Source organism: Xiphophorus couchianus, chromosome 5 (assembly GCF_001444195.1).
Source record: "Xiphophorus couchianus chromosome 5, X_couchianus-1.0, whole genome shotgun sequence".
NCBI lineage: Eukaryota > Metazoa > Chordata > Actinopteri > Cyprinodontiformes > Poeciliidae > Xiphophorus > Xiphophorus couchianus.
In genome coordinates this window covers 19,797,447-19,818,690 of record NC_040232.1, presented here as the reverse complement: position 1 = coordinate 19,818,690, position 21,244 = coordinate 19,797,447, and positions in this window count along the sequence as shown.

Below are 21,244 nucleotides of genomic sequence, written 5' to 3'. Positions count from 1 at the left end.
CTTAAATCTTTAGTTACACAAATTGCTTTTTCAATGTGCAACATTTACAAAGCTTTGAATTTTGCAGAAGAAAAAGTAATGTCTTACAAGATGATTGCAGGGTGTCATATAAGTACAATTAAAAAAAACTTTAAAACTATTTTAGAGCTTCAACATCCAGATGTTTGTTTTCCGCCCTTCCATGAATATTTGTAAAAATAAAAAAACAAACTTCGGTTTAACTCTTTTGTGGTTTGAACTCACTTCACCCCTTGTGCCAAATAGTGCCTCCATTTCATATCCTTGTGCTGCCATTTTGACCCTTCCTGCATCTATTTTGTGTCTAAATAAACTATGTTTTACTTGTGTACTATATAATTGTGTGTCAGTTTGTTTCCTTTAGTAGTTTGTTACTTTTGATTAACTTAGAGGAGTCATTTGAATTAAGTTGTCTTGATAGCCATAAGGATAATACATTTCTGAACTTTGATAAAACAGAAATACATTGTCAACCTATTTTGCATATACAATAGTAATCAGAAATTTTATAAAAATACTTCATATGATCAGCTCAGAAAGTGTTTGTAAAACATTCCCAACAAATTAAAAAATTGTGTGAAACTTCCTGTGGAACATGGTTGCCCTATTTTTTTTTTTTTTTTTACGTGAAAATTGTGTGTAAAGTCGTTCAAAACTACAAAATGTATGAAATGCCCAAGCGGTGAAATGACCAGCAGCTCTTTTGCTCATTCAACCAAATAATAAAATAGAAAGCTTGGTTTGAGTAGTCATGCCCAGGCGATTGACTGTAAAAATGTATATGAACATGCTTCTGTTCACAAAGTTAAAAGCATTGTTGTTTTGAGTGCAGACATACATCATCATGGAAAACTGACAGCAGCTGACAGTGAAGGAAAAAAAAACAGACAGCAAGAAAGTAAAAGAAAAGAGATGGGGGAGGACAGAACAGAGGCATACATACAAAACAGGAAGAAAGACAGAGGCGGACATACAAAGCAAAGAGAAGGGATGGGTTGGGGGGTGAGAGAGAAAGAGAAGAAGGAGTGCCAGTTTGCAGATGAGAGGTTTGGAAGCCAGAAGGCAATTTGAACAGGCTTGGCTCCCTCTCAGGCATGACAGACTGCTCATTCCCCATCCTTACTCTCACTGTCGTGCTCTCTTTTTCCCTCTCTCCTTTTCTCCCACATGCGCACACACACACTTGACACACACTGATACAAAGTCATCCATGCATGCTGGAATACAAAACTGGTAAGAAAAGTTAAACAACCAGAAACACTCAAGAAGCACAAGTGTGAAGGCAGTTGTCACATAAAAAGTACAAAAATGTGCAGATGCATATGCAAAATGTTTGAGCTTTATGGAAGTGTGAACTATATAGCCACACAAATCCCTTCAATCCCCTAAACTCTGCATATATACCCAAATGTGTGTGCTCAAGCAAAGGCACACGCATATTCAAGTACTCACACAGACATGACACCAGCACGCACATCACCATCATCATTATTTCACAGCTTGAAGCTGTGAGGAGATTCAATCAGGTATTATATGGTGTTAGACATAGCAATACTTATTAAAAATCCACTTTTACTGCACTCCTACTTTGTCAATTTGGACAGGCTGCCACCTATCAAAGTCCCACAGATAATAACATGAATTTCAGGCTTTCTCTGCAACTGCACGTTTTTCCTGGAAGACCAAAACCTGACTTGTTGTCACAGTAGTGGTGCTTCATAAACTTTGGATTTTTATTAACTAAAATACTTTGGTCAATAAAACTGTGCATAATATAACTACACATAAAAAATCAAACAAAACAGCTCCAGAAAATGTTATGTTAATTTTTGTAATTTTCGGTTTGTAAAAGAGTGTTTTATTTGCACTTACTAAGAATACATTTATATTGGAAATGGGAGACTGCTGAATCTCTTGGATCCACTCGTTCTTCCTCCAAAGATCCATTTGGAAGACTGGAGTATTTTTATATTTATTTACTTTAAGAAAGCCATAATATCTTATTGTATCCTGAGTTTTGTGAGATGAATGGCAAACCATTTTAACTTTTAATATCCAGAACGGGATCTTCAAGCCAGATATCCATAAATTCATTATTCCAAAAGGAAAATATGCTAGATTTGTCAACTCTTAGGTTATATCTCAAACATTGTACAACTAACAGGTGCAATTTGTCATATTACAAGTGTAAAGCCCATTTGTTTTCAGGATGGGCTTTACACTTTTGTATTCTTGTTTGCTGGAGATCAAACATCTCCAGCAAAATGCAAGTCTGATTTTAAATGCTTGATAAAATTCTACATTGCTTTAATACAAATTGGGCCCATTCTATTATCTTCCCATCTTTGTTTCGTAACAATGCTTGGTTGTTATGGCTTTAATGTTTGCTGTCTGAACTAAGCTTCCTTGAGGGAAACCATAATAGCATGGCTTTAGTATTCTGGTCATGATCCATACACGTTTGGGTTTTGTTTGTGTTTATTTTCTCATCATTTGGGTTTTTCTTTCCTCTTAGTTATTGTGGTTAGATTAAATCTTATTATTTTTGTTGCTGTTGTTGTTTTAGCTTCTTTGTGGCTCATGTTTTGTGATTGTGTATTTTAGTTTTTTGTTAAACTTTCTTTAAGTTTATTTTGTTAATTAGTCTCCCTCAGCTTCCCTACTTTTACTCTGCATCAACTGTCCTACATTCCTTCTGGTTAAGTTTACCTGGTTCTTTTGCCACTTGTGCTCTAGCGTTTGTTAATTTAATTAAGCTTAAGCTGCTTGTGGACCTTTGTTCAGTTCTGAATTCTTTCACAGTAGGTCATCTTTCAAACTTTTCATTTTACCTCTGCCTGTGACCTGCCTGCATTTGGCAAACATAATAGTTATGTCATCATAAATTGGACACAGTTTTATACTAACCAAAAGCTATATTGTCTTCAAACTATCTTGGCTTAAGACTGATTCTACTGTATACAGAAAAGTGTCTGTTTCTGTTGGTTTCCTGTAACTAGATGCATTAAACTTTTCAGACTTTTAAAGATTGTAAGATCTTAAAAGAACAATCTTCTTTCTACTATCAAGACTTAGTTTAAAGTTAGGATTTATTTTATTCTAAAAGACCTCAAAAGTATATGTCTATCTCTGTCATGCCGCCCACTTCAAAAACACGTGCCATTTTTATCTTTCCACCAAACAATGTTTTTCTTCCCATTGTTGAGTGCAAAAACCTTTTTTCCAATTTACACGGTTTACAAGTTAGGTCTACAAGTTTACTTGTAAGAATTGCCTTTTTTTCTATTCTTTTTTGGAAAATAAGTACCTTAAATCACAGGGTCTTTTTATTTGATGGTTGAGTAACAAGGTCACAAAGATAAACCTCATGCTGTTGCTCACAACCCACAAATCCTATATTGTACTCTTGCACATAAAAGGTGGCATCACATAACTAAAAAAATCATGCACTACAACATGGTGACAGATACTGTAGCTCTACACATAAAATGTTTGTTATAAGCCTTCCTCTCACCATTCCTTTCAATGCAATAATGCTAAATGAGTGTCCTGTTCTTCATTATTCAAATACATTCTGCATTATAATCCATATTGCGTCATCATGTGCTGTTTTCCAACAAGATTTAACTCTACTTCTTCTTTTTGGAAATTATACTTTTGGAATATAATCTTGTGTCCCACTCCTTAGGTTGTCTGTAAGTAATCAACACATCACACCACTTAGCCACAATGGTAGCCATTTTGGCATCTATTCCCAAGTTATCTTTAAAGCTCAGAAGCATAAAGAAGCATCAACACTATCTACTGTATATATGAATTTATTATTAAGTCAACATGCTACCCTCATTTAGACAATGGTCAATGTTAAGTCCATACATAAAGTATATGCCTTTTTATCTAAAGGTTCTTAAACATATTCCTCAGTCTGCTCTCTGAAAAGGTACTTTGTTGAAATTAATGGTGAAATGGTTTAGTTCACTTTCAAAAAGCAAAATGAGTTGTTGAGGATGAAGGATAATTTCCAACAATAACCACTACATTCCACATCAATAGCAACAGTAGCATTTCTGTGGATCTTACAATACCTTATTTCTAAGGTTAGATAATTTTCAAACCAATCAGTTTGCTAAAGGGCCCAGTATAGTTGGACCAATGTCGAAGTGTCAATGAGCGATCATGTGGTTTTCGTTTGTTGATTTTCACACAAACCTTTCATGGTCTACGAGACCCACCCAGCCAAGATTCCCCGCCCGCTGCACTATAGGTCACGGTATTTTCCCGTGTGTGGTTTACAACAGCAAAGTATACACTGCAGTCATGGCAGAGAGGATCGACTATTACGAGAGCACAAGTTCAGAGGGGGAGGAAATAATAATTGACAGTCTGGAACATTTATTTTTATTTATCAATATACAAAAAAAAAAAAAAAAAAAACTGAATAGAAGTCATTGGTGAGCCATTCTCCAGCTGCATCAAACCAGAACCAAGCAGGAGGAGTTTAATATTTCAGTGCTTCCTCATGGTCTTGAACAATTGCTCCTCATAATCTGTTCTCTGACTGAAAATCTAGTGTTCTATTTGTGCTACCCAAAGATCTGTCCTGCCCTGTACAGATAGTCAGATCAGCAACTTATGGAAGTTGAGTAGCGCTGTTTTTCACATACTAAATAAACACATTCATGAAATTCAGACCAATCACAATAATTTTGCAAGACAAGAAGGGGCAGCAGACATGAGGCTAAGAACAAAATGACGCGATTAACGTCACAGCTGCAACAAAGAAACAATTTTAACAGTTTGGTTCAACCAGGCACAGCATGTCTAGCTTTTAGTCTCAACCTACACAGAATACGTACTGTAGGTCTCCTGATACACTTACTAGATACTAGTAATGGGAGTTTCAGAGCTCTCAGTGAGGAGCCAGCTCAATCGTTCACTTCAAAAAGTCGACTCTAAGAGCTGAAACATTCGCAACCGACCCATCACTACCAGGTACTCATATCTACGTGAGGTCTAGGTGTTGCTTGAGTTTTGATGTAAAGTCTAGTTAGTAGAGAATGCCACTTTCAATTAACGCTTGTGGATTTTGGTTAAACATACAATTGTCGGCGCATGCCGTGGTGGCGTAGTGGTTAGCGCGACCCATATTTGGAGGCCTTGAGTCCTCGACGCGGCCGTCGTGGGTTCGACTCCCGGGATATTTGCCGCATGTCTTCCCCCCTCTCCTTCCCCGTTTCCTGTCAGCCCACTGTCATATAAGGGACACCTAGAGCCCACAAAAGACCCCCTGGAGGGGTAAAAAAAAAAAGAAGAAAAAAAAAAACATACAATTGTCTAAACATCTGACTTAAACATTTAATAAACTTTCACTCTTACAGTTAATGTATTACAAAATTTTGCTTAGAAGCTTAAGCAATTACAAAACAGATATCACTGTGGTAAGCCAAATTTGGCAGAATAAGCATGTTAATGATATTGTAGCCTTCCATCTAAATATTGATGTGGTTGAAAAGGTGAAGAGATGTCATGTGTTTGACAACTAAATGTGACTGAAAGTTGATTGGGGTCTTTTGACAAGATCTATGTGTTACAGAAAACCAAAAGATATTTCCCTGGTTTAAATAAAAGTCAAGAACTGGCTGACCATGAATGTTAATAAAAGATATCCAGCTCTGAATATGAATTTGTCATGTACTTACATACCCTATCTTTCACCCTGCTCAAAAAGACATCTGCTCGTTTTTGTTTTAGTTCGCTGTGCTACAGTAGCCTCTAGACAGGCATTATGCAAATGTCTCATTGTGTTGTTGTTTAGTAAAGCAAGAAAAGCTCCAACTACAAACAAGGCATTTCAGACAGTTTTGGAACTGTGTCCTCTGTGTGAGAAAATAATCCCCATGGTGTGAATTTTGAGCTTTGTAATTTTGCAGGCTTTCAACATCTGCAAAAAACTAATATCCTGACTCTAATAGTAAGGCATTTATATAAAAAAAATCCCAGGTCTCACCTTGTAATTTCCTTTAACTCCGACATTCATGTAAAAAATATGTCAGTGTCATCCTCTAAAACAACAAAACTGTTTGTCTTTCTTGTAGTCCACGTTTAATAACTCTGTTCATTTTGTATTTTTTTCCCTGGCTTTTGCAAAGTCTTATAAATAAACTGTATGTTATAAAAATGTTTGAATATATGGCTTAGTTTTTGGCAGATTTATATATGTGCTTTTTTTGTTTGTCTCATTAGTATAAAACTACTATTTCGGGGTGTTATAAAAATTCTCTTCATGCACTTTCAGTGTTATTATGTCTGTCACAAAGCCTGGCAATAACAAGTCAGGCCTTGCAGAAAAAGATGGCTGGTCAACCATTTTACATGTCCATGGACAGATAAACTCCAGTCATTAGGCTTAGATGGTGCAATTGAATTTCCGTTGTGTGGGTGTGTATGTGTGTGTGATGGGAGGGTGGGGGGCATCTCAGTGAATTTGCAAATACTGCATATTCACAGTGCACTAACACAAGGGTCTTCAAGGTTAATAAAAACAGACTCCTGATATATTCAGATGGATGGCATGAGGATGGAATTATGGATTATTAGTGCTTGACTGGCTGAAAAATCACATATTAACATGTCTGGCACGTTGTTGGAGCGCCTACCTCCCCAGCACCTATCTGCTTTACCCCAGCACCTATATGCTGCCATTTACCCACTTCTGTGAATAACTATGCTTGCCCAATTCTAGTTATCTCGCAGGTGTTTTCTTTAAACTTTCTTGCAGCTTTCTCTCTGTCTCTTTCCAGTTGCCAACGAATACTTAAGACTTGCTGACACTTTTACCTCTGCTTTCACAGAACAAACCCTCTGATCATTTATTTCAGCATATATGCTGTACATGATGAAATGTAGAGCATATTTGTACATTATGTGCTGTACATATATGCTGTAGCTCTAAAAAATTTAGTCCACTGTACTGAACCTCATGGTTATTCCACCAAATATTGATTTTTGAACTCTTCCTGCGTTAAAACATTAGTATTCTTGTTTCTACATGAACATGAATACATGTTCATGTATTCATGAACATGAATACGTGCTCATGAATGTGTATTCATGAATACACACGAATACACATTTCTTCTTTGCATTATTTGAGGTCTGAAAGCACTGCATCTTTTTTGTTATTTTGACCATTTCTCATTTTCTGCAAATAAACACACATTTTTTGCTTGTACCGGTAATTCCAGAAACATGTTGTCAGTGGTTCATAGAATAAAAGAACAATGTTCATTTTACTCAAACATATTCCTATAAAGAGTGAAATCAGAGAAACTGGTTGTTTTAAGTGGTCTCTTAAACTTTTCCAGAGCTGTATAAACTGTACGGCACATGTCTTTCTGTAGATTGACAGTTCTTCCTTAAAAAGACATCTAATATTTGACTATGCTGAGATCTGAATTTGGGTGTTTGTGGAATCTGTATAAAATAAGAGTATTTTCTCCATTTTCTTCAATTATTTATCTGAAATAATTCACTCTCTGTGCTTTGATGCAGAGTAACTTATTGAAATTCCCTTGCCCAATTGTGTCCCCATCATGGCCAATGCTGCATTAATTTGCTCTTTTTGTATGAGAATCCACAGGTAGTCTTAAAACCTCTTTCCATTGGTAAGCCTCTCAGCTGTAATGCTCTTGTACTGAGAGCTTCTTTGTGCCTACTAAGCATGTGTGAGAGTGTGTGAGAACGTAGGTGTATGTGCATTCATGCTCTATGTTGAAGCTGCATTTCTGTGTCATCCCCACACATTGTACTGGCGCAAGTGTGAGAGAGAACTGTCAGTGCTGTCTGATAAAGCGCTGCCACACCATGTTGATGCCAAAAACCTTTCAGAGGCCTCTTTACCTCACCCAAAAGCAGTCCTATGTGCCACCCTTCATTTGCCTGACAGTTGCCATGGTGACCATCCCTACACCATAGAGACAGCAGTGGGAAGCTGACTTGGAGGGTGGAAAGGGGAAAGGAGCACTTAGGGATGAGAGAAAAATGATGGCAAGTAGAGAAGAGGAGGGCTGGTGCAAAGAAAGAAGCAAAGGAAATGGTGAAGGAGATGTCACAGGGGCTATTCGGGTGCGGCTTTGGTGAGACTGAGGAGCTGATGGAGGTGAGGGGAACTCTTCCAAAAAGGAACACAAGGTTGGAGAGAAGCAAAATCAAAGACACGCTGTCAAAGAAGGGGCTTGGAAACCTTAAAAAGCTGAAAACGAAAAACTAAAATCCATATTTAGGTGATGTGTATTTTCTACAAAAAATGGACCTCAGATGTGAAAGTGTGTCCTTTTCATCGAATCCCAACCTTGAAAACTATTTCAGAAAAGCCATTATTCATCTAACCAGCCCCCAAGTTCAATTTCAAAAACCTTACTCTCTCCCACAAGCCAAGCAGAGCACTGCATCACAAGATGAACTCCAGAGAAAATATTGCATTAGCTTTATTTACTGTGTGCTCTTTCAGGAGACAATTACAATCTGGGCCAAGAAGGGGCGAGGATGAAGAGGAGTAAGCACCGAGGAGAGAGAGACGTGGAGGAGTGGAATGCAGGTCGCTTTGGCACTTACCAAAAAGCTGCGTTTAGTCCAGGTAAATTACAGGGCCTAATTTTCTGAAAACTATTATGAATGCTCCAGAATCTCTCTGCCTCCTTTTATGCCTGTGGCTCTGTGAAACTGTGTTTGTGTCATCATGTGAAAGATAGAGAAAATTCCTGTTTTCTAGGTGTGCGCTTATTCGTGCTTGTAGATTTGCATGTCTGTCTTCACATGCCGCCCACAAATAAACCTCATATACACGCCAGAGGGCCAAACATCAAGGCGCCGTTGTTCCTTATTAGGAGTCCCAGTAGCTTAACAGAATTAGCGAAGAGAAGCGAGCAGTGCCATGCCCTCAGATGAGCTGATCCCGACACTGATACCTGTCAAATTTAAAAGCGTCACTCGGCACACCGTGGAGAATCAGCTTTATATATGCAAAGGGCAAATGTGTTAGCGGAAACACAAACCTGTCAGCCACATTTCCCAAGCATGCCATGACAACAAGGGATGTAGAGAGAGGGAGGATGGGAAAGCACGTTTGTAGAGAACAAAAACAAGTTTTTACCTCAAGGTTCTGCTTTAAGATAGGAAACTGTGTGAGCACAGGGAAACAAAAAAAGACGAGTGTGTCCTTTTTTCACTGCTCTTGTGCAAGTTTGAAACTACTGATATTAAGACACTAAGGGCGTGAGGTAATGGAAGAAATAAATCTTCAGTTGGTGAGTCATATAAAACTGCTCGTGGAGCCTAAGTACGGCACACATTTGTCAGAGAAGGAGAAGGGAAAACAAGAAAAGGAAAGCTAGCCTTACTGAGATCAATGACAAATATTTCCATCTGTATGGATTGTGCCTCGCTATGTTTTCTAACAGACCAAATCACCTTTCATTCACTGCAGTGAAAGTGAGAGTAAGAACTTGGTTAACAATAGTTATAAAATATCCCTGAGAATTGTAGTACCTTGATAAAAAATATGTGAGAAAACCGTGATTGACGGTGGAGTTCTTCTGCAGCTCGAAAAGGCTGATCGTTCATTGACAAAAAAACAGAACATGTCATCTGTTGCTACATGCTCATCCATGGAGAGTGAATGCTGCAAGACAGTCACTTGATGGTTTACTTTGGTGTAAAACTTTAAAACTAATTTTTATGATAAACTGGAGATTACTGCATCTTTTGTGACTAATTTTGAGACTGTATATTTTGATTGAATTGACCATTTTTGTGAAAGGCCTTGAGGCAGCATTTGTTGTGAATCGGTCCTATATCAAGAAACTGAATTGAATTGTTCAAGGCTAAACATTTGCCACATTTAATCTAGAAATGAAAGTTTCACATTTGTGGCTATATTGGGCCAAGATATTGCTTTGTTTTGGTCACATTAATACAGCTTAATATGAACACAAAATGTCTATATTAACATGACATGGCAGTTCTATCAACTGCAAATGCCTGATGTGAATCTCAGATTTCACCGCATCCCAAAGGTGCTCTGTTAGCCTGAGATCTGGTGGTGGATGCCAATGGAACACAGTGAACTGACTGTCATGTTCAAAAAGACATTTTGAGATTATTTTCAAAAAAAAAAAATTTGAAGTTGGACATCATCCTACTTTAAAGTGAAGACTTGAACACTGATCATAAAGGGATCGGCTTGATTAGCAAAAATACTCATTTGGGCTTTGGCAATTAAATAATGCTCAGTTGGTACCAAAAGGCCAAAGATCTGACAAGATCTCCCTCACGATTACATCACCACTGGTAGCTGGAACAGTTTGCTACCATAAGTGATCCATGTTTTCACACCATTTATGCCAAATTCTCACCTCATCATCCTCACTTTTTGGATGTAGGGAGTGGTTATTTAAGCTTCTGCTGCCTTTCTGTAACCTCAAACCAGTCTGTCCCTTCTCCTCTGACCCTCTTTAATCCATAGAACTGCTGCTCATTAGATATTCTGTTTTTCAGTTTATTCTCTGTAAACCTAAGTTGGTGGTTGTGCCTGAAAATCCCAGTAGGTCATCAGCAGTTTCTGAAATACTCAGACCAGCCTGTTGAGCACCAACAACTATGCTATCCATAAAGTCACTTAAATCTCATTTATTCCCCGTTCTGGTTATTGGTTTGCACTTCAGCAAGTCCTCTTTATCACAGGGCCTAAAAGCATGAAAATGCTGCCTTCTTATTAGTAATAAGCAGGAATTCTGTTAATAAGCACTTGGACAAATGTAAGATCAAAGTTTAATTTGACTTTTCTCAAAAATAACAGACCATTATTATTGATAAATCCTTAAATGACACAGTACACATTGGAAAGAACATGCAACGCACTTGGGGACAAATCCATTATTTTTATTGATGGGGACATATAATCAAGCCAGTGCTAGAAAAAGTCAGTCTGCAGATGTTTTTCAGAATGATGATAGATTCACATGTCTCCTGCTCTCACAATGACAATTAAATGTAAAGAGAGAGAGGCAAAAAGAGGGTTACCTTACAGCTCCACATGGTGTCACAAGAAGGTAGATTGACAGCAGAGGGTATGTGCAGGGTGTCAATTTGACAATGATGTTATTGCAAAAAAAAAGGAAATAATTTGACAGGTGGGAAAAGCTGGTTTAGACCCTATGTGTTTTCAGCAAGGAAGGATGTGTCACTGACAAGTTGAACTGATGCAATCTGAGGAAATAGAAGATGAAAAGCACACTTCCTATGTGGCCTAATCAGGTTCTTGCCTGCCACCAGTGCTATAGACAAAGCTCTCTGTAACCCTATTATTTCAGACACAGTAAAAAAAACAAAAACAAGCCTGAAAATAAACTGAATGGTAACTTGAAGAAAAAGAACAAAATCTTAGTCTCCGATCTTTGTCCTTGATACCTCCAAAAAGTAAAGATAAACATACACTATTCATTATTCATTCCGCTAAGCTTTTTGTGAAAATACTGATGAAGCAATCAAAGTGAAGTGAGCAATTTTAAAAGCTGAGCTAATGCAACTGCCCGCTTTGGGTGATTTGTCAATAGCGAGCAATTCATGCTTCTGCTCTGGTGCGATGCCCTACAGGTAAACAAGAGAAACAAATGAGAAACGTTCAAGAGCACTCTTCCTCTCCACCACACACCCACGCACGCAGACACTCACACATAAACACCTTTTCAGCCGTTGTTGTCAGCATGTTAATCAGGCTTTGGTACTGCTGTTACCCTGAGGCGCTGTGTGATATAAACACAGAACGAGTAAATATCTTTTTCTAGTACCTTTGAATGACTAACTTTCTGTTCTTCCTCCCAGAAGTCTCTCCAAAGACAGTTTATGATTAAGTATTTATGATGTTTGGTGTTCAACATGGCCTGTTTCTCTCAGATGCCTTGACATTAGTCCCTAAAAAGAAAAAAGAAAAAAGAAAAAAGATGATACTGCACAATGCACCGCTGTGAGCACTGGTGACCTTTCTGACAAGGCTGGTCATCATACACGGCTGGCATTTGAGACAAGATCATTATGGCTCTCACTTTAATTGAAGCCTTTATCCCAGGTGTAATCAGGGCTAAACAAACAACGATAGAATCATCGAAGACTCAATTAGGCCTATGGGGAGAACTGTGTGAGGAGTTGCTACGTACGGCTTCTCTATAATCAGCTGAAACTAATAGTTGATGAAAGACTGTGATATATCTACCTGTCTCTGTGACTAATTGTCTGTAATTAGTACAAGGCAGGGGTAATTGTGAAGGTTGATGTTATTATTATAAGAAATTTCTCTGGGAATAATATTCAAATGTCCTATTGTGTGGGCTTTGAACACTCTCCTCCCGAATACCTTTAATTGCAATTTTAATGGGCAGTTTCGCTTGGGAATATTACATCCCATTGGACATACTGGTGATGTTTGAGGAATACCGCTCCTAATTACAGCTGAAATTGAGGTTTCGACAATAGTTTGCACATGTAGTGACAGAGAACTCCAAATGATTCTAAACCTTGGTGGCCAACAGAATCACAAAAATTAAACAGAAAATAAATTCTAGTAAAACCATTTTCTAGTTAATTAAGTAACAAAGTAAGCTTGGGAACCCCATAAATCATATTACACATCAGAGTGACACACTCACCCCCATGCACATACACACCACTACTGCCATGTAACAAATAGACTTAATGCAATCACCCATCTTTAATGAAATCATGTGAATTAATGCCATGAATCTTTCCTTTTATGAATTTGCCTCTGGTGTCCAATGCACCAGGAAGTCCATGGAAATTATTCAGCTGTTGCTCTGCAGAACAAAGTGTGTGTCAGCACATGCCTAGAAGGAAATGGCAAAGTAATAGGACAAAGAGGGATGATGCAGTTATGCCTACATATTGCAATATAGCAAGTATAGGTGTGGTTATTTATTAATATTTTAAGTTCAGCTACAACTGTTATGTAAATGAAATTATGTAAATTTAGATTTAAAAGGTTTTCGATTTTTTCCAAACCTATGAGCTACAGTCTAATATTAAAGAGGAATGAAGCAAAAACTGTTTGTAGGTTTTTGAGCGGACTGAAAATAAGCTTGAACATCCAATGTTTAATTGACATATAGATGTGTCAGTGCGGTTGTAACTGCAAACCCCAAAAATCACACAGAGGAAGTCCTATGATTGTGTGATTTTAGGCAGAGATTTTTCATACTGTTCATGAGGTGGGCTGTTGTTACTCTTAGTGCTCCAGTGACCTCTTAATGACCTGACAGTCTTCATCTGACGTGCTGAAATCGGCTGTCATTGAAACTGACCTACGCAGAGAGAAATTTGTCTGCCAAACTCAAAGCCAGGCCCAGGTCAAACTATTTCAGAAGAGGTCTGTACCAAGTCTTGTGTGATTGGTTAGAAGTTTGTTGCTGTGCTTTATGCAGAATCTACAGGAGACATGAATACTCCTATGTCTGTTTTTTGATGCAGTAAATAACATACATTCTTCACTAAATTACTACTATAATAAGAGGACTGAAAAATGGTGGTTAACCAACCTCCTGCATGGAAATTGTAAAGTTGTTCACAGAGGAGGCTGCATGCAGAAAAGAGTGGCGCTAGCTCTTTGACCGTATCATAAAAGCAAAACAGAGGAGGTAGAGGGATAGATGGGGGAACCTCTGCAGGTGTGTGACATACACAGATGTAGGAGGGGATTTGCCTCGGCTGGTCAGTGCTGTTGTTTGAAAGGTGTGCGAATACAAACAGTCTACAACCACGTGTGCATCGACTATTTGGCTTCAGAGGAAGTATGTTTGGGCCTTTAGTCTAACTCTTGTCACTCACTACCACATTTGAAGCTCTTCAATATTTTACAAATAAAGACATTTATGGAAACAAAATTCATGTGGTTATAATATGGACCTTTATTAAGAACCTCAATGTAGATTTAATCTACTTTATTATTACATAGTATATCCTTGGCTGCAAATGTGATCTTATCTCTCAGTATTTTACCAAAAAATAAGCATCTTCGAAGAGAGTGGTGGCTATACAGCCTAATTCATTGAAAGAACAGAACCAATCTCTTAAAAGCATGAGGACGTATTCAGGAAATTCAAGGCAATATGAACTTGGCTTTCAACCTCCTTCCCCCCTCCTTAGCTCTCGCTTGATCTTGTGATTCGTTGTAAATGCACTGAGAGGCCAGTCAATGTGGGGTTGGCTTTTTGTGGTGAGAGATTGAGAGTAGCTGTGGGTGTGATAATGATAAAAACCAAAAAATGTCAGCAGCTCATCTGACACACGGCAACATGACTTGCAATCGACTCACCTACAACCCCCTAGGGGTGACGTTACCATGCTCTTTGTTAGCTAAATGTCAGTGCCCCATCTGGCTCATATCATACACTGTCTGATATCCCCAGGCAGAACTCGGCGATACTGCAGAGGTCCAGAGGTTCAAACTCACTTTCAGTGAGCTTTAAGCCAAACATAGTGTTGTGAACCTATCTGGACAAGGTGAGGATGAAGCTTTCCTTTCTACAGGGTAAGCTATGTTCTTACAAAAAAGTGGTTCAGGAAAAGTAATGCATTACTTAAGAGTTTTAGCAGCAACAAGATGAGAACACATTTTTTAATCCAAAGAAAGAAAAATATCAATGGGGTATCACGTTCTGACGCAGGTTATAAAGCAAAGCAGCAGTTTGTTTGCCTATAAGGGCAAATAGCAAATGTGGCCATTTGTAGTAGATGAACTGAACTCTTGTGTAACTGAGCTGTACAATGTCTATCTAGCATAGAGGTTTGAATATGTTTCAGTCAAATGATACAGAACACGAGTGTTTTATAACTCAAGTGATTATTTTTCAGTATGAAATCTAATAGCACAAATTTGGAGTGTTTTAATGAAACTGCATGTCTACTAAAATGTGTGATAGTTATTGTTGAGATTGTTGAGTGCCTCTTCACTCAGCAAAACAGCAGTAGCCTATGTTGCGTTGGAGGTAGATTGAAAGTGTTCGTCATAAGTATGTTTTTTTTTTCTTCATATTTCCAAAATCCAAATATAACTAAAGGTTGCATGATAAGCCATCAGAATACAATACATATGATGCATCTTTGTATTGATAAATGTACACAGCATCATATCTACCACAATGCAAGCTCTTAATGCCTGTCTACCAAGTAAACAATGTCCATTAGGTGACACTTAAACCCTGTCTTAGGTGCGTCTAAATTGTTTTTAATTACCTTCTATGCAAAAGCAATCTACTAAACCTGCAACCATTCATAAGTTTGCTTGGGGTGGTAAAGCTAGCAAGATGAGGCAAATGAATAAATAAAGATTCATGTCATTAGTGTCCTTGTAAGTGTGTAAGGTTAAACTTGCACTGAATTAGTCTTCAGTTTATACTGATGCTCTAAAACTGTTTTAGACCTTTGAAAACCTCATAATTTGTTTTATTTTTTTTTCCAGAATGGCCTTGCAAGGGGAGTTGATCATTGCTCAGCATAAGTGTGAGGTTGGTAATACAAGAGCCTTTCATACAAGGAGTAAACTAAAGCCACATTTAAAGGAATGCGGATGCTATTTAATTTTCTAAGGTCACACACAATATTATGCTTAATATTGTGAGTATTATGATCACATACTTTGAACATTTGTGGTAAAGTAAAAAATCTTTTTAATGTCAATTGCTCTGTTATTTATTCACTCCAGTACTATATTGTCTCCTGTTTTGACTGTTGCCAGTGAAACGACAGCAACAATAACATGATCTTTGCTTAGAAATTCAAATTACTTCCAATATTTCTTTGAGGAAGATTATAAATTAGATCTTAACGCTTTATTAGTCAAAACTAAATATACATTTTACAGTCTATTTGTAGCAGCTGTTCTGAAAGTATACAGAGGAAATGTGCTTCATAGTGCAATTACTGTTTATATTTGCTGTGTGACAGGAAATTGCAAAGCCACTGATGCACAAAATGTTTGTGTTCATAGATCAGAGGTGTCCAACTCTTTTAAAACATGCACTTGAGGATTGACTTTGGTCACCAATGCCATGAATGGTCGTCTGGTACTTCTATTTACATGAGAAAAAAATTAACTGCCAGCCTCTCAAATGTTTTTATGCACTGCACAATGTCATGACCTTCCTCCAGTTTAGGTGTCACTGTTTTTCCCCAGTCTCTGGGCTTGATCAACATCTCCTCTTCCGGTTGTTGGGGAAAGGGTGAATTCTGCTGAGACTCACCCTCTGTTGTTGCTGCAAATCCTTTCTAAAGGATATACATTTTGATTTGCATCTGGTACCAAATTTTACCTTGTTTTACTGTTTCACTGAGGTCACACTGGAAGCACTGTTGCAGCAAGCCAGTAATAGAATCCACATCTGTGGTCACTGAATGCACCTGCTCCTTCCCTAAGGGAACTCCTCCTGAATGCACCCTCCTTCAGATAGTTCTGTGACACATTCATCGTTTGAACTTGGCTTGTGCTTTTACACCAATGTTAACTCCTACTATGGTTCATTTCCTACTATGAAGCACATCATCCAAATTTTGACACCAAATGTGGAAGTTTGTTGTTGTTAAGCCCTCAAACAGGATGAAAACCAGGGGTCAAGAAGAGAAGTATATGATGAAAAAAATTCAGTTTTTTTGTAAAAAAAAAAATAAAATAAGATGCACTATGTAACTTTTATAAATATATTATTTTATATATTTGTCGAAAGTGTCACTTTGTTGTGACAGTGTAATATGTGATAGATAAACTTTGAAAAAAATCCTTCTTCCATTAGTAACTGGAAACAACCAATCATTCAGCGCCAGAATGAGAATTTTTGCTCTGTCAATCATGCCTGTATATGCGCTACTCATCCTAGCTTGTATAAATAAATTCTTTAAAAAAACAGCAAAAATTACATTACTACCCACATTTAGCATTTTAAAGTCTAGATAGCAAAACACACACTTAATCCTTAACACTATTTCTGTCTGCTGTATCAAATTGATTTTGTGTTTTAGATCATTTAGTATGTGCATTGAACGGGGGAGTTAAAATAATTTTTACATTGGAATTCTGGGCCACATCAAGATCATGAATGTCCTCACTGTACTGTTTTGGCAGAATATGTTGATAAAATTACATATTAACAAAAACTTTTACATATTCTAGCTTTCTCTGCATTTGATGAGTACTTTTAAAAATTAAATATTTGACATTTGGCCCTACACACATAAAACTGACATGAATCAACTTATAATATTTAAGCAGACAACTGTCATCTTGAAGTTCTATTTATATGGACCTCTAGAGTCTTGAGTCGGCCTGTCACGATAACAAATTTTGCTGGACGATAAATTGTTCTATAAGTTATTGCGATAAATGATAATATTGCTGTTTTGAGACCGTTTTTAAATAATATAATGGTAATGACAAAATAATAATGCAAAAGCACATTCTAAAATATCCATAAACTTTAAACTCTAATGAACATTTAACACTGGAACTGGAAAACATTTTAAATATACAAAATAAGTAAACAAAACAACAAATAAAATGAATTTTGAAGTCTTCATAAAAATAATTGTCCTTCAAAAAGGAGCTAGTTGAGACCAAAGCACCAAACTGAAGACTTTTATCATCCAGTTTTTGGTAGAAAGAGATGAAAAAGAGATAAACGATAAATCATGCCAATGGAAATAATTGAATTTGCTTTAATTTATTATGTGATTAACTGATTTATTGATTATTGTGACAGGCCTAGTCATGAGAGCCACATATAGATATGGTGGAACGGATTTCTCCATCTTTTTCTGAGGGAAGCTTATGCTTGACTTCCTGTTGTGCTATCTACATCTGTTTTACATGAATGCACACATATCCAGAGTCATCAACCTTGGGTTGCCTCATTGAGTTTCTAACCAACGTTGTAGTACCACTTAAGCTGTTGACATACCTCTCTGTATCCACAAACACAACACACTTGAAGTCGGCAGACAAGCACATGCTAAAATGTATGCTATTTTTAACTTAGCCAAACAACTGCCATCCACTCAGAAACATAGAATTTTAACAGCCTCAAAAGGTAATAATGTACAGTACATTTCACTCAGAAGGGGAAAAAACAACTAAGAAAGAGAAACTGTTCTATCATGGCAATGCGTTTTTTGTGTCGTATTGTATCAGATACATTATAAACAGTGCATGAAAATCTTCTCTTCTCACTTGCTATAATTCTTTAGAGCAAGTCATTTCTTTTCTTCTGCTCCTTGTGATCTGACCCATCATTTATGTGCTGTGTGTTTACTGTCTCCCTCTGCCCCTGTCTGAGCTGTATGCGGATGTCAGCAGTCATGGTGGACCCTAGTGGGAAGGTACAGAAAACGAAAATTGCATCACCCGCGTTCATAAACTGGGAGATATGGAGAGGAATAAAGTGTGATCTTTGTTGACCTAGGTACTTTAGCTGGATCACTCAAATAAAGTCAGGATGACTCAAACATTTTTAGCTGTAAAGGATATTTAAAATTTCTATTTATAGAAATTATGACATTCAGAAAAAGTACACAGCCACATATACAGTAATTTGTCTCTGCAAATAACTTGCTGTTCCCTTTCCAGGAAACTGAGCTGCTTTCAGCATCTACCAATTATATGCGTTTCCTTTTTTTTAATTGCATAAAGATTTTTAATAAGTGATTTATAATGTCTCTTATCACATTTTGCCATGTATTACGCACTGCCTGTACTTTCCAACACTGATCCAAATAAACATAGAGACTTAATCACTTATAGAAAATTTGAAAGCACATTTGTTTTATACTTGCACCTACGACCAATACAATTTGCAGGACAATTAAACCTTCTAAAAGTCTGTGAAAGCCCTGAGGCCAGATGTTTCACTAAAAAGGCATTCTGGAGCCTGTTTAGCCCTGAGCCTTACTGTGGAGGTAAAAGGAAAGAGGTTCAGACTGGTGATCCATGGCCAGCTGCAGACTCTACACGCATTGCTGTGTAAAGGTTCCAAGAAAACAGACCTGAAAATGATCTGCGAGCCCCTTCCAGAAAAAATTCATAATTCAAAAGGGGCTAAGTCTATAATACATAGAGTTTAATATAGTTTTTGTTTGTTTGTTTTCCCTATGTCAATATTTTGGCAGTTAGTGCAAAAAGGGGAATAAATCTAAAGCCACTTGGCCATGTCAGATGTTCTTTCATGTTTTGTAAAGTGAGTGCTGCCTCTCTTTCAACATCCATGAAATAGAGAGCTAGGAGGAAGCCACCGTGGGGTTGCAGTCTGTTCGGACTGACTGACTGACTTACCGAATGACTAGCTGGGAAAATGAGTGCGCTTCATGCCGCTGGCCTCGTCCTCTCTGCAGCTTCTCCCATTTCCAGCGTCTCCCGCTGGCTTTTACTTATTCTGTATTTCTTCATTCATTTGTTTCATTCGCACACATCCACATCTCCCTCAACAAAAGACAGAAGAAAAAAGCGTAAGAAAGGCCATTATGGTTGAGGAGGACAGAGAGTGAAACACAGCAAGAGGGACAGCTTAGGAGATAAAGCAGGTGAGATGAAACAAATGCAGAGAAGTGTACAAAAGGTAATGAGGCAAAAAGAAAAGAAGCAACTGAAAGGAGTGTGATTATAAGATAATGTGCCTGTGCTAGTGTACTTTTGAATTCAAGCAAATGGCCTTTAGCAATCTCAACAGTTTTTCTTTTATGCTACATTGTTTAAAAGTCAATGTCAAAGACTAAGTTCTTCTGTGCTGTGAAAACGTTTTGGCTCCCTTACAGATTTATTCTTTTTGCTATTTTGGTCAATCATTAATGTTTCAGATTGTCAAACAAAATGTAATACCGAACAAAGATAACCTGTTTAATTAGTGACGGAAAGTTTGGCTCGCCTAAGAAAGCATGGCTTTTTAGGCACAACTCCCAAAGAGGCAGCTCTTTCGGCTCTGAAATGGCTCTTTATCATCATCTGTAGCTTCATATTTTAACTTCAATTGGCCAATATGAATATTTTGTATATTAATAATTCCTTCTGAGTTTAATGTTTTTATGAGAAGCCTTATACTTGCCTCATTTTTTTTATGTATTTGTTCTGTTACGTAAGTGGGCATTCTTTCTTTTGTGTCATATCTTAATCAAACTTTCAATATTTATTTAACACACATACACAAACAAAAATAAAAAAAACAAAACAAAAAACAAACCAACAAAAAAATAAATAAAAAACAACAAAACACTGCTAAAAAATCTGCCAAACAGAACCAAACTCATTAACCAAAATATGTTCTCTGTGCAGTCTGGCTTTAAAAGAAATTGAATGCCTCAAAGAGGCTGATTCGCTATGCCCTTTTAGTATTTGCCCTATTTCTAAGAAGATTTTCTCCAAAGGAGACAACCACAATCCACCAATCAAAACATAGCACTGCCATGAGGGAAGAGCCACTGAGAGTGAGAGCTGAGCAGCGAAAAAAAAAAAAAGAAAAAAAGTGGGGTTGGCTCTTTTGATTCACTACAAAGGTTTTTCTGGATGACCTATCACTAATAAAAATAGAAAATACATTTTAAAAAAGATTTGATTTACTCAGGGAAAAGCTGTACAAAACAATATGTCCTTGCTTGAAAAAATAATAGCCCCTTAAAAGTCACATAGGAGGGCTTATAAGCCTAAACAACTTAAATTCATGTCACCTAATGTCATGCTACATTTAATTCAGATTGATGTTCACACTTCATTTTCTATTAAAGGGGCAGTTTTATAGTATCACTGTATCCAGGCATACAGTGCCACTTCATAACACAATCAAGTAGATATGTTAACTTCAGTTGTTTTAAAATTGCTGTATACTGTATATCTGACTTATTTTTTTTTACTTTGTCATTTAACCCTTTAAAATAGGAGCTCTGTCTCTCTGGCACACATATTCCAAAAACTTTAGACCAGGCATTACCAAGGCTAGTCCAGGAAAACTACTTAGTTGCAGCTTTTAGATGCATCCATTCTCAAAGGCACCTGAATCAAAAGAATTGCTGATTACCAGACCTTGTAGAGCTGAATGCCTGCTGATGAGGGAATTCAGTCAATTCAGGTGTGCAGGAAAGGGGAGCATCTAAAAGAGGCAAGTTGGTTGATCTCTAGGACTGGACTTAG